The following is an 11,207-nucleotide window of genomic DNA, read 5'->3' as shown; positions in this document are numbered from 1 at the left end:
GGGGAGGCAGCCCTTCCGGGGTCACCGCGCTGACTCCGCCCACCGGCGGGGCGGGGCCGGTCTGCCACCGCCGTCGCCTCCCGCGCTTTGCGGACGGCCCCTCACGCCGTGATTCCGACACGGCCCGACAGCGCTGTCCCGCGCCGCGCCTCGCCTCACGGGGCGATGCGGTGCCCGTGCCTGGGAGCGCCCGACCGGGCCCGCCCCTGGGCGTGGCGATAGGCTGTGGCACCCGGACTCCCCTCCGTCCCCCAGAGACGGGCGCTCCCCAGCCCTGTACCCGCCCGTAGCCCCGGCGATAGCCCGTCCCTCCAGGCTGCCCCCGGCTAGGCCCGGCCCGCCTGCCCCCCGTCCCCTGGGTCTGTCCGCCGCTCGCCCCCTCCTGCTCCGACCCCCGGGGCCCGGACTCGGCTGCTCCCTTCGGCGCCGGACGGGCAGGACCCCGCAGGGCGGTCCCGCCGCAGGCATCACCGGGCGGGGGCAGGGGGCTGTGCCGGAGCAGGGGGTGCTGGGGTCGGGGCACATACCCGGGGGTCTCTGGCGCTGGGTCGGAGCCCGCCCGCAGCAAGGATGACAGGCTGCCGGGGCGTCTTACTGCCAAGGCGGTTCCATGGTGTAATGGTTAGCACTCTGGACTCTGAATCCAGCGATCCGAGTTCAAATCTCGGTGGAACCTGTTCCTTTTCGCCCTCCCCCGAGCTACAGCGAGGCAAGGTTCCTCTGTATCTTACACAGCCTTTCCCGTGAGTTTATAATAACAGAATCATTATTTTCAATAAAAATACGGTATTTATCCGTTTGGAATCCCTTACCCAGCCTAAGTGCATTGGGGAGTTATTGTTTGCATCCCCGTAGTTGAAATATAGTTTTTCTATTATCCTTATTAATTATTATTAATGTATCCTTAGGGGTGGGTTGATATTCAGAAGGAGGCAATGTGTGAAACCATGCAGCAGTCTCTTTACAAAGAGCAGCCTAGAGTTAGGTCAGCTCTCACAAACCTCTCAGCAATAGCACCCTGTGGGCTGAAGCCATCCAAGTTACAAGCAAATCAAAGCTGAGTTGGGGTTTGAGTCCCTTTGCCTAGGCTAGGTCGAATCTCTCCAATACAGGTATTATTAGGGAAGTGCTTGAATTGAAAATGTGCAGCCTTCACATAGCTTTCTTTGGCCTTATGACTACAAAGCACCCTCTGGAGGGATGCTTTACATGCAAGTAACTCATCACCCACAAGGTGTGAACAACAGCATAGGAGTTTTACATGGTGGATTTTGTACTCTAGGTATTACCAAGCACGGCACTCCGTACAACAGTCAGCTGAAGGAAATGCTCTCCAGTTGTGGGAGTCTCCGGTGAGATGTCGGTGATCTGGCAGAACTGTCACATCAACAAGGACAGTGAAGGTAAGGGCATGGCTACACTTGCAGAAGTAGAGCGCCGAAAGTTGAACCAGCCCTCGGAGACAGCAGCAGGAAAAGCGCTGCCATGTGTTCACACTGACAGCTGCAAGCGAAGTGGCGTGGCCACATTTGTGGCACTTGCAGTGGCATTGGGAGCAGTGCATTATGGGCAGCTAGCCCACAGAGCACCTCTTCCCATTCTGGCGCTGTGGCTTGTGGGAAGGGGGAGAGAGCACGGGGCATCCTGGGTCCTGTCCCAATGCCCCGCAATGCATCGCTTCACATCCCAGCAATCCCTGTGCTTCCGTCCACATTTGGTGCCATCTTTCAGTGTTTTTTTGGTTTTTTTTTTACTGCGTGCTCTGTCTTCCTTTTTGGTCTGCGGGAATGGATCCCGAACTGCTGAGGAATATGCTGATGGGTCTCACCAGCACATCACGAATTACAGTCGAGTTACTCCTTAAGCTACAAAGTGACAGTGAGGAGTCCGACGATGATGTCAACACGCATAACACATATGACACGAGATTCCTTGTGGCATTAACAGACATGTTCACCACAGTGGAACGCCGCTTTTGGACTCAGGGAAACACTCACTGAGTGGTGGGATCACATCGTCATTCAAGTCTGGGATGACGAGCAGTGGCTACAGAACTTTCAGATGAGGAAAGCCACTTTTATGGGACTGTGTGCTGAGCTCACCCCCACCCTGCAGCGCAAGGACACGAGTTTGAGAGCTGCCCTGATGGTGGAGAAGCAGGTGGCTATTGCGATCTGGAAGATGGCAACTCCAGACAGCTACCAATCAGTCGCTAACCAGTTTGGAGTGGGGAAGTCGACCGTTGGAATCGTGTTGATGCAAGTGTGCAGGGCCATCAATGGCATCCTGCTCAGAAGAACCGTGACTCTGGGCAACATGCATGACATTGTGGCTGGCTTTGCACAAATGGGTTTCCCTAACTGCAGAGGGGCGATAGATGGCACGCATATTCTAATTCTGGTAACAGACCACCTAGCCTCCAAGTACATAAATCGGAAGGGGTATTTCTCGATGGTTCTCCAGGCGCTTGTGGATCATCGTGGACGTTTCACGAACGTTAACGCAGGCTGAAAGGTTGAAAGGTGCATGACGCATGCATCTTTCGGAACACAGGCCTGTTCAGGAAGCTGCAAACCGTGACTTTCTTCCCAGACCAGAAGATCACCGTAGGGGAAATCGAAATGCCCGTTGTGATCCTTGGAGACTCCGCCTACCGTTTAATGCCACGGCTCATGAAACCCTACACAGGGAGCCTTGACAGCAGTAAGGTTCAACAACAGGCTGGTTCAACAACAGGCTGAGTCGGTGCAGAATGACTGTTGAGTGTGCTTTTGGCCATTTAAAAAGCTGGTGGCGCTGTCTGTATGGGAAGCTGGACCTGGCCGATGACAACATCCCTGCAGTTATAGCCACATGCTGTACGCTCCATAACATTTGTGAAGGGAAGGGTGAAAGCTTCACTTAGGCGTGGACCACGGAGGTTCAACACCTGGAGGCTGAATTTGAACAGCCAGAGACCAGGGCTAGTAGAGGGGCCCAGCACAGGGCTGTAAGGATTAGAGATGATTTGATGGAGCAATTTAATGCTGAAAGCCACCAATAATGTTTGGTGCCCTGCACGGGAGTGAAGTGCAATGGTTCCAATGCTAGTAGGCATTTGTGTTTGCTGCACTGACTTGCAGTGCCTGTTGCTTTCCTGGGCTATGCTCTCTTTTACTTAATGCAATAAAGAATGTTTGCAAAACCAAAAAATTCATTTATTGAAAAGAAACACAACTGCTGGGGAAACACACATGGCATGACACATCTGTGCTGTGTGGGAGGAGGGAAGAAGGCGGGGTGGGGAACGGAACAATCACAGATTTGTGTATGTCCTGTTGTCATATTCAGCCTTCCTGTCTGGAGTGCCGTGCAATGAGTGCTGCTCTTCAGGCTGGCTAAAATGCATGGTGATGGGGGTTGAGTGCAGTGGGTAAGGGTCGTAGTTTGCAGGGCTGGGTGGTGAATGTATAGGTGTTGCAGGCAGTTGGTGGTGATAAGAAACTGGATGTTGGGGAAAGTGTGTTTGCAGTGACATGGGGGCACAAGGGAAAGAGTTTTGGCACAAGGGCTGCAGGGGGGAGCCGGCGCGGATCTGCTCTGTATGCAGTGCTGTGAGCGCTTGCATCGAGTCTACTTGGCGCTCCATAATGCTTAGGAGCCGCTCCGTGGTTTGTTGCTGGCGAGCCGCATTCTCCTAGTGGAGCCTCCTTTCAGTCTCGCGCCACTCCTGTACTTTTTGATTTTCAGTAAGGGACTGCTGCATGACTTCGTGCAGAAGGTCCTCCTTGCTTCTTCGCGGCCGCTTCCTCATTCTTTGCAGCCTTTCGGCTGTTGATAAAGGATGGCTGGGATCTCAAGGTTGTATCTGTAAAGCCAAAATGCAACATTTAACAGAGGTAGCATTGTTCACGCTAGACAGAGCAATGATTCGGCCGAACTTAAAGACAAGCACAGTGCACACAATAGCAGAAAGTGCCCATCCCAAAGCGAGTATACGTAACCCACAAAAGCCCCAAAATGGTGAGTAACCACAGGGGCAAGGGGGACTGATTGTTTCAAGGCCATATTGTCCTCTGGGGTTCTGTGCCTTGGGGAGAGCCAACAGCTGCAGGGGGCCCCTATACTGAACATTGTCCCCACATTTTCCACAGGATGAGTTCGTCCTGCAAGATATCTCACTGCTGAGGGTGACCTGGGAAGCAAGGGAGGGTCTTCTAGTACAATACGGCTTCCGCCCTGGTCCTTATGCAGCTTGCCTGTGTGCAGCAATGGTCCCCCTGCCCCTCATGGCACAGTGGCGCGGACATGTTAGACTGACTGGGACAAGGAGCATAGTAGCTCTGCCAAGGAACCTGCACAAGCGGATTGCCCAGCTTCCGCATGAGACCTTCGATGAGGTCACTGAGGCCGATTACCGCGATGTGAGAGAGCACATCAATGCCCTATTCCGCATCTAGGCATGCATGCAGTCCTAACGCTTCTTTCTGCAACCCTCCTTGCTCCAACAGCCTGCACCGAACAACTCCCTTCCCAAAATAAAAGCCGCTTACTAGGCACCTCCTCTGCTGTTTGTTCTTCCACAAGCACCGTCCGCTGCGACTAGCTACCTTCCTCCTGGCTTGAAAACAGATCCTGGCTGCATGCATCTATGGATGCTGGGCCATCCTCTGGTTCTGGGCCCCCCTCCTCCTCAGCACCCTCGCTCCCCACTTTCCTCCTGCTGCCTTGTTGCACTCTGGGCTTCCACAGCCTCTGAAGTGTCCATGGTGCTCTTCGGAGTGGAGGTGGGGCCGCCCCCAAGCATCTCATCCAGCTCTTTGTAGAAATGGGAGGTCATGGGCGCAGCATCGGAGCAGCGGTTTGCCTCCCGTGCTTTGTGGTAGGCATTCTACAGCCTCTTCACTTTAACCCTGCACTGCATCCCAGTCATGGCCCCTTTCTATCATGGCCCTTGATATCTGCCCGTAGGTATCGTAATTCGTACGGATGGAGCGCAGCTGGGACTGGAAGCTTCCTCCCCCCAAACACTGATGAGGTCCAGCACCTCGCCATTGCTCCATACTGGGGATCGTCTGGCCCGTGGAGGCATGGTCACCTGGAAAGATGCGCTGAGAGCACTCCGCCTTGCTGAGCAAACAGGAATGGGATTTTCAAAATTCCCAGAGAATTTAAAGGGCGGGTCTGACGGTTGGTCACCTGAGGGCAGGGCAGTAGAGTTCAAAGTGATGACCAGAGTGGCTAAAACAGACACCACATCATAGTTTCTCCATTCTTCCTTTAGACGCACATGTTTCTGTAGTGAGCAGAGAGACACAGCACATTCCCAAAAGCTAGAGCACAGACAAAATATGAGATTCACATAGCTCCTGAATGTTTTATGTGCAGGAGAAAAGGAGACCAGGTCGCACTTATAACTGTTCATTTATGGCTATGTTCTGGAAATTCATAGACTAGCTACCAAAACAAGCCCAGAAACATGCTGCAACAGCACCATTGATGTATGCATGTAGGTATCTGTGTTACAACTATGAGCTAGGCCGTGCATGTCCGTGACTTGTGAATGAGACCTGCAAGAAGCACAGATCAACAAGGCACCATTGATGGGTTAAGGGTATATAGTCAAAAACACATAGGCATCTACCCTTAACTTCTAGGATGAAATCCTGGTCCCACTAAATTAAATAGTAGTTTTCCCACTTATTTCAATGGTGCTATGATTTCACCCTGCAGATTGGTCTCTACCTGGGATTTGAAGGAAACAAAATGAAGGTTGGCAACTGTCCAGCACTACCATCTCTGGTTGCAGGTTTTCTGGCAGATGCCTGAACTTGGCCCTACATTTCCAGTATATGTGTTGCAAATCCCATCAAACAATGAGCAGTTCAGAGAATGATTTGGATCAGCAAGTGACAATAATTCAAAATTGTCCTTGAATGGCTGATGACCCAAGTTCCCACTTTCCCAATCAAAGGGACAACTGGCTTTCCCTGTTAACAGGCAAGAGGGACAAAAGCAGAGCAACACAACCTACACTACTCATTCAGAGGAGAAATATTTCCTAGGGGGGAAATCCAGTCAATACTTTCCAATTTTCTAACAAGCAATGAGTCATTACAATGATGCAGAGGTAATTCACTCAGCTTTCCAATCAAGCCTCTAAATTATAGAAGAGAAGAGTCACTTTAGGCCTCACCAGCTTCAGTCTCACATAATGTCACTCAGAAAAAGAACTGAGTATAAAATCTGTCCGCTTACATAACAAACTTCCTTTTTAAACAGACCTGACCAGATTAAAGGGACTATGGTGTACAAGGAGTTCCACTCTCCCTGGCACTGGTGAACGTAATAGAAATGCAAAGCGGTCAATAGCTTACCTAACTGAATTACAGCTCTAAACTCTATACTTTCTAGTTCTACAGCTCATTTAACAAGAGGTGGGCCCTGACTAGGTCATTTCCTGTAAATCAACCTTCCTCTCCCCAAACTGCAGAGTTTGAATAACGTGGGACCCGGATCTGAAATTACCCTAGATATGTTTTCAAAACTAGCCCTACTTTTGCTACTCCCTACTTATCTGTGTATCTCTGCTGGAGAAAGAGAAGGGAGTAGGTCTAGAAAAAGTCAGCAGTTCTCTGGGACCAATGTTAAAGTAGATCAGTGTTGAAGTAAATGGGAAGGAAGAAAAACTTTCTCCATTCTGTGGGGAACAGGAATTTAATGCAGCTGACCAGATGACTCAGTGCTTGATGAGGTGAGTCTGTCATGATGTGAAATCATCTATTCCCTGTCTCCATTCTGGATTCCACAAACAAACTTCCCTGGCCTATTGCCTCCACAGACACATTTTGAAAGAGAGCGCTGGCTCCTCCGTGATGGCATATTGGTCAAGAAGTAATTTCTGAAGTTTGTGCTTCAGCTCCACAACTTTTCGTACCGCTTGTTATTTTCTACAACTAGCCAAATTCTGCTCTCAGGTACACCCGTTGCACTTCACTGACATCTAGGTAGATTATCTGAGTATAAATACAATCCACAGGACAAGTGCAGCAAGGGCAGCACCAGAACAAGCTTCTCTATCCTGCCCACCAAAACACCTTGATTTTAATCTGAAGGGACCGGCTCTAGGGGATTGAGAAAGCAGTTTAAACATCACGGCCAATTCAATCCCTGCTCTTGCTGCTGAGACGGCCAACAATGTTGGCAATTAGTGCCCAGCACAGTGCTATTCCTTGCCACGTAAGCACCTGTCTGCCAAGAACTGGACTGAGACTATCAAACTCATCACATTTAGATCATTGAACAGTCATCAGCTGGGACCACTATCCATTGCTGCCAGACAACATTGGTTTTGATCAGGTGAAGAGCTCTCTATCACGATTCCAGTCCTCAGATACAGCCAGTTTCCCATAATGCTTTTTTTAAAGACACTGAGATAAAAGTAATAGTATTTGAATACAGTCTAGTAATAATAGTAGCTGCCTCTTAAGGTAAATGGGGAGCTGTATCTAGATTCATTTAGCAAACAGATCCTGATTTTACTATCCTTCCTCTACAAACATATTCATGGTTCATTATGTCAGGAAAATGTCTGACAAAGTGCTGATAATAATCCTTCTTGAAGATATTCCTTAGAAATCCACTAGGTGTCCTACCCTTTTCAAATAATTTAAGATGCAGAGAGTATCTCACTAGTATCTGAGTTTGGGCTTCATTTTTCTCTTTAGCAGATATTAAACCTGGACTTTCAGTGGTGAAGAAAGCTCTGCTTTCTGCACCTTGCTGAGGTATTCAAGCAAGAAACTTGGCTCATTCTGGTGAATATCCACAAGAGCTTTCCACAAAGACCTGCGCAAGGATGGAGGTTTCTTTAAAGAATCTGCCTCCTTCCCTAGAGAATGCAAAACTTAGATTCACCAGAGCCAAATATTTGCCTTACTCCGCCTTGGGAAGCTATTTATAGGAGATTTAAAGTGAGTCCTGTGCTGACCTGGAGGCAGTGATGACACATTCTTAATTGCAGAAGCTCTTCAAATAGTGCAGTTTTGACATTCCTGGACAAGATTCCAGCCCCTCGCACTTGAACGCAATGCACAAACTGGGGCTCTGGCATACCAGCACTCACGCCTATCTGCTAAGGCTGTCACTGTACCCACTCAGAAGGTGTTCTGTCAGTTCCAGTACAGTGTGGCTGGCAAATAGCTGGTAAGAGAGACAGGCTGCAGAAGAGCAAACAGTGGCTTCTCTTGTCCAGGAGACCCTCTTGTTTGCCTCGAATATCAGCTTGGGATTCCAGACTTTCTTAGTGGATTCATACTCGTAGATGTATCAGAGCATTTTACTAGCATTCCAGTCTCTTTCAGGGTTCAGTTATCTACCCAAGGGGGGTATGTGCAACTCCTCAATGAGGGATGGTTGCGAAGTTGCTTCTTTGGCATTTCTCTCACTGAAGCACAAATCACCCTCCGCAGAAGCGCTATAATGTTGCATCCCTCCACTAAGCAAACTTTGTTGGCACTAAGACTACGTTATGGGCCAGATTTGCCTTTCATTTACACCAGTTTTATACAGTGTAACTCATTTGAGTGTAACGGAGTGACTCCTGATTTACTCCGGGTAAGGGAGTAGGGAATCAGGCCCATATTCCTGAAAATGCAGGAGACAGGTGGATTGTCAGACAATGAGTTTAGCACCTTCTCATTACTATGTTTAGGAAGCTTCATTGCCAGAAATATCCTTATAGCTATTAACTGGACAAATAGGCACTAGACAGGGTGTCTACAACAGCTTATGGCATTATCTATAAGGGGAATGGGGCTGGGGTGACCTGACAGCAAGTGTGAAAAATCGGGACCGGGGTGGGGGGTAATAGGAGCCTATATAAGAAAAAGACCCAAAAATCGGAACTGTCCCTATAAAATCGGGACATCTGGTCACCCTAAATGGGGCTGGGTTCTGACAACAGCCTTGGGCCATCAGCATTCTCTGCTGCTTGATACTTTGCCACCGAGGAAATGCCTTGCATATCTCCCACACTGCATGTTTCATTACTGGGTGTCTTTCTTGCCCTCTGTGTTAAGTGCCTGATGAGTGTTTCCTCACCACACTGCGAGGGAAAAAGAAGGCCTAATCTTTCAACCGTACGTTTGTGATTCAGAGATAGCTGTTCTGGTGCTGTCCATATGGGATGCACAGCTCACCCTGAAAAGGAATATATTCAGGAATCCAAAATGGTCCAGCACATATATTTGTTGTCATACATAACAAATACCTCAGGCCCTGCCATGAGTCAGTACATTATGTGTGGGAGCCATCTGGTCCCGCATCTTTAGAAGCAAACTGGAACACCGTGGATGCCTCATTTGTAAAAGCACAAACCGTTGAAGTGAGGGAGACGAAAAAGATCTGTTGACATTCTACTCGAGATTCTCCCTCTAGGGGACTGGTTTCATGACCCATTTCATCCTTCCTGCTACTCTAGAGAGTTACAGTCAGGCAGACTGTGTTGTTAGGTCTGTCAGTGTGAACACCTTTGGGATGCTAAAAATGGGTTTCATGTGCTTGGACAAACCCAGTGGGATAAGGCTTTTCTCATTAATCAGCTGTGTCATAGCAAGCTGTGCAAGATGTTCAGTGTAGAGTGTATTCCAGGGGTAGGCAACCTCTGGCACACATGCCGAAGGCGGCACACAAGCTGATTTTCAGTGGCACTCACACTGCCTGGGTCCTGGCCACCGGTCCAAGGGGGTCTGCATTTTAATTTATTTTTAAAGGAAGCTTGAAAACCTTATTTACTTTACATACAACAATAGTTTAGTTATATATTATAGACGTCTAGAAAGAGACCTTCTAAAAACGTAAAATGTATTACTGTCACACATAGAGTGAATAAATGAAGACTCGGCACACCACTTCTGAAAGGTTGCCAACCCCTGGGGTATTCCATAAAACATTGTTTGATCTAGAATTCTGATTTGTCCTAAACTGCACTATTAATCTACCTGCATGACTAGTCATTAGTATCTGCTCAACACCATGCAGGGCCGGGCCCTATGGTTTTGACAGACTGAAAAAAAGGTCACACCTAGTTTATTTAGATGGTCCCAGCTCTAGAGGATCCAGGAATTCAGATAAATCCTAGGCTGCAATAGGAGATGGATTACCAGAAGATGCATCAGGGAACGCAGTCCAAATAGAGGGTGGTAGGGTCTGGTACTGCTAAGATTTGGTGATGGTTTCTTGTGCGTCTAGGACTAGATCCTGCGCTGCTGGAGATAGTTATAGCTTGATCGTGGAGTTACACCACTTTACAGCAGCTCAGTAGCTGGTTTCTAATGTCCACAAAGCATAAGAGAAGCAGGCATACAGAATGTGCCTGTGTTTGGGAGTCTGCACAGTGCAAGTACGCACCCGAGGCAGGTGCAAGTTTGTTTCCCCAGACACCGAATTAATAGAACAGAGAAAAACAAGTGATGGGTTTGTTGTTCCATGATGGGAGTTCTAATGAAAGATCATTTCAGAGTTTGGCCTGTTTCCAAGATGGTTAGATACAATACTCAGATTAATCCAGACCAGCCTTCCTGGTGCCACGCTCCTTGAGAATAAATCTGAAAAAGTCAGTTTGCTGTGAAATCGAAGAAGTAATAGAATGTTATGCTTATGCAAATAATACAACACTTCCAACTTAATATAGTTCAGCTTCATTCTCAGCACTCTCCACACCAGACCAGTATGAGCAGATGTGAGTCACTGATAAAAGGATAAAAGCTTTTATTTATTATTCACCAATCTCCAGGGTTTAAAACCACTTAAAGTTAGTGCATTTTCCTATGTACATTATTTAAAATGTAATAGTAGGCAATATACACTGCCAAAGTATCTACTATGTTGTATTTCCTTAGACCCTCTTACGATGTCCCTGTCCCACATAAACTTCTGGTTCTAGACATAAGAGGGTGCTTTGTATTTAAGGATGACATGGCAGGCATTACGTTTCTTGCTTTGATCAGTATGTCTCAGCCTTTATGATCTCACTAGCAATGGCACTTGATAGAATTCAGTTTGAGTGTTAGTATGTAGCATTGCTGTGTCTGTTTTCCAAACTAAGGTCCTGGTTTTCTGAAAATAAATATTTGAAGGCATCTTTCTATTTAATGTATTTTCAAATAAAAGGGCATCCACCAATAGGTTAAGAACACAACACACAAAGAACTCCGTAAGACTCCAAA

At 48.1% G+C, this 11,207-nt stretch overlaps 1 protein-coding gene and 1 non-coding gene across 2 annotated transcripts in view; both read left to right on the top strand.

Annotated features, from left to right (window-relative positions):
* The first annotated feature begins 119 nt into the window (after positions 1-119).
* The window catches only part of DENND4A (DENN domain containing 4A), a 119,320-nt gene continuing 108,232 nt past the window's right edge, over positions 120-11,207 (top strand). The window contains exons 1-2 of the mRNA XM_034783867.1: positions 120-743; positions 1,283-1,403. The gene's annotated coding sequence lies outside the window, so the exon portion shown is untranslated. The remainder of the gene's footprint in view (positions 744-1,282; positions 1,404-11,207) is intronic.
* Positions 605-676, top strand: TRNAQ-CUG. Its single transcript has one exon. It is a non-coding gene; the product is annotated as a tRNA-Gln (tRNA).

This window comes from Trachemys scripta, chromosome 10 (genome assembly GCF_013100865.1).
Source record: "Trachemys scripta elegans isolate TJP31775 chromosome 10, CAS_Tse_1.0, whole genome shotgun sequence".
In the NCBI taxonomy this organism is placed as follows: Eukaryota; Metazoa; Chordata; order Testudines; family Emydidae; genus Trachemys; species Trachemys scripta.
This window is presented reverse-complemented; position numbering and strand designations above follow the sequence as displayed.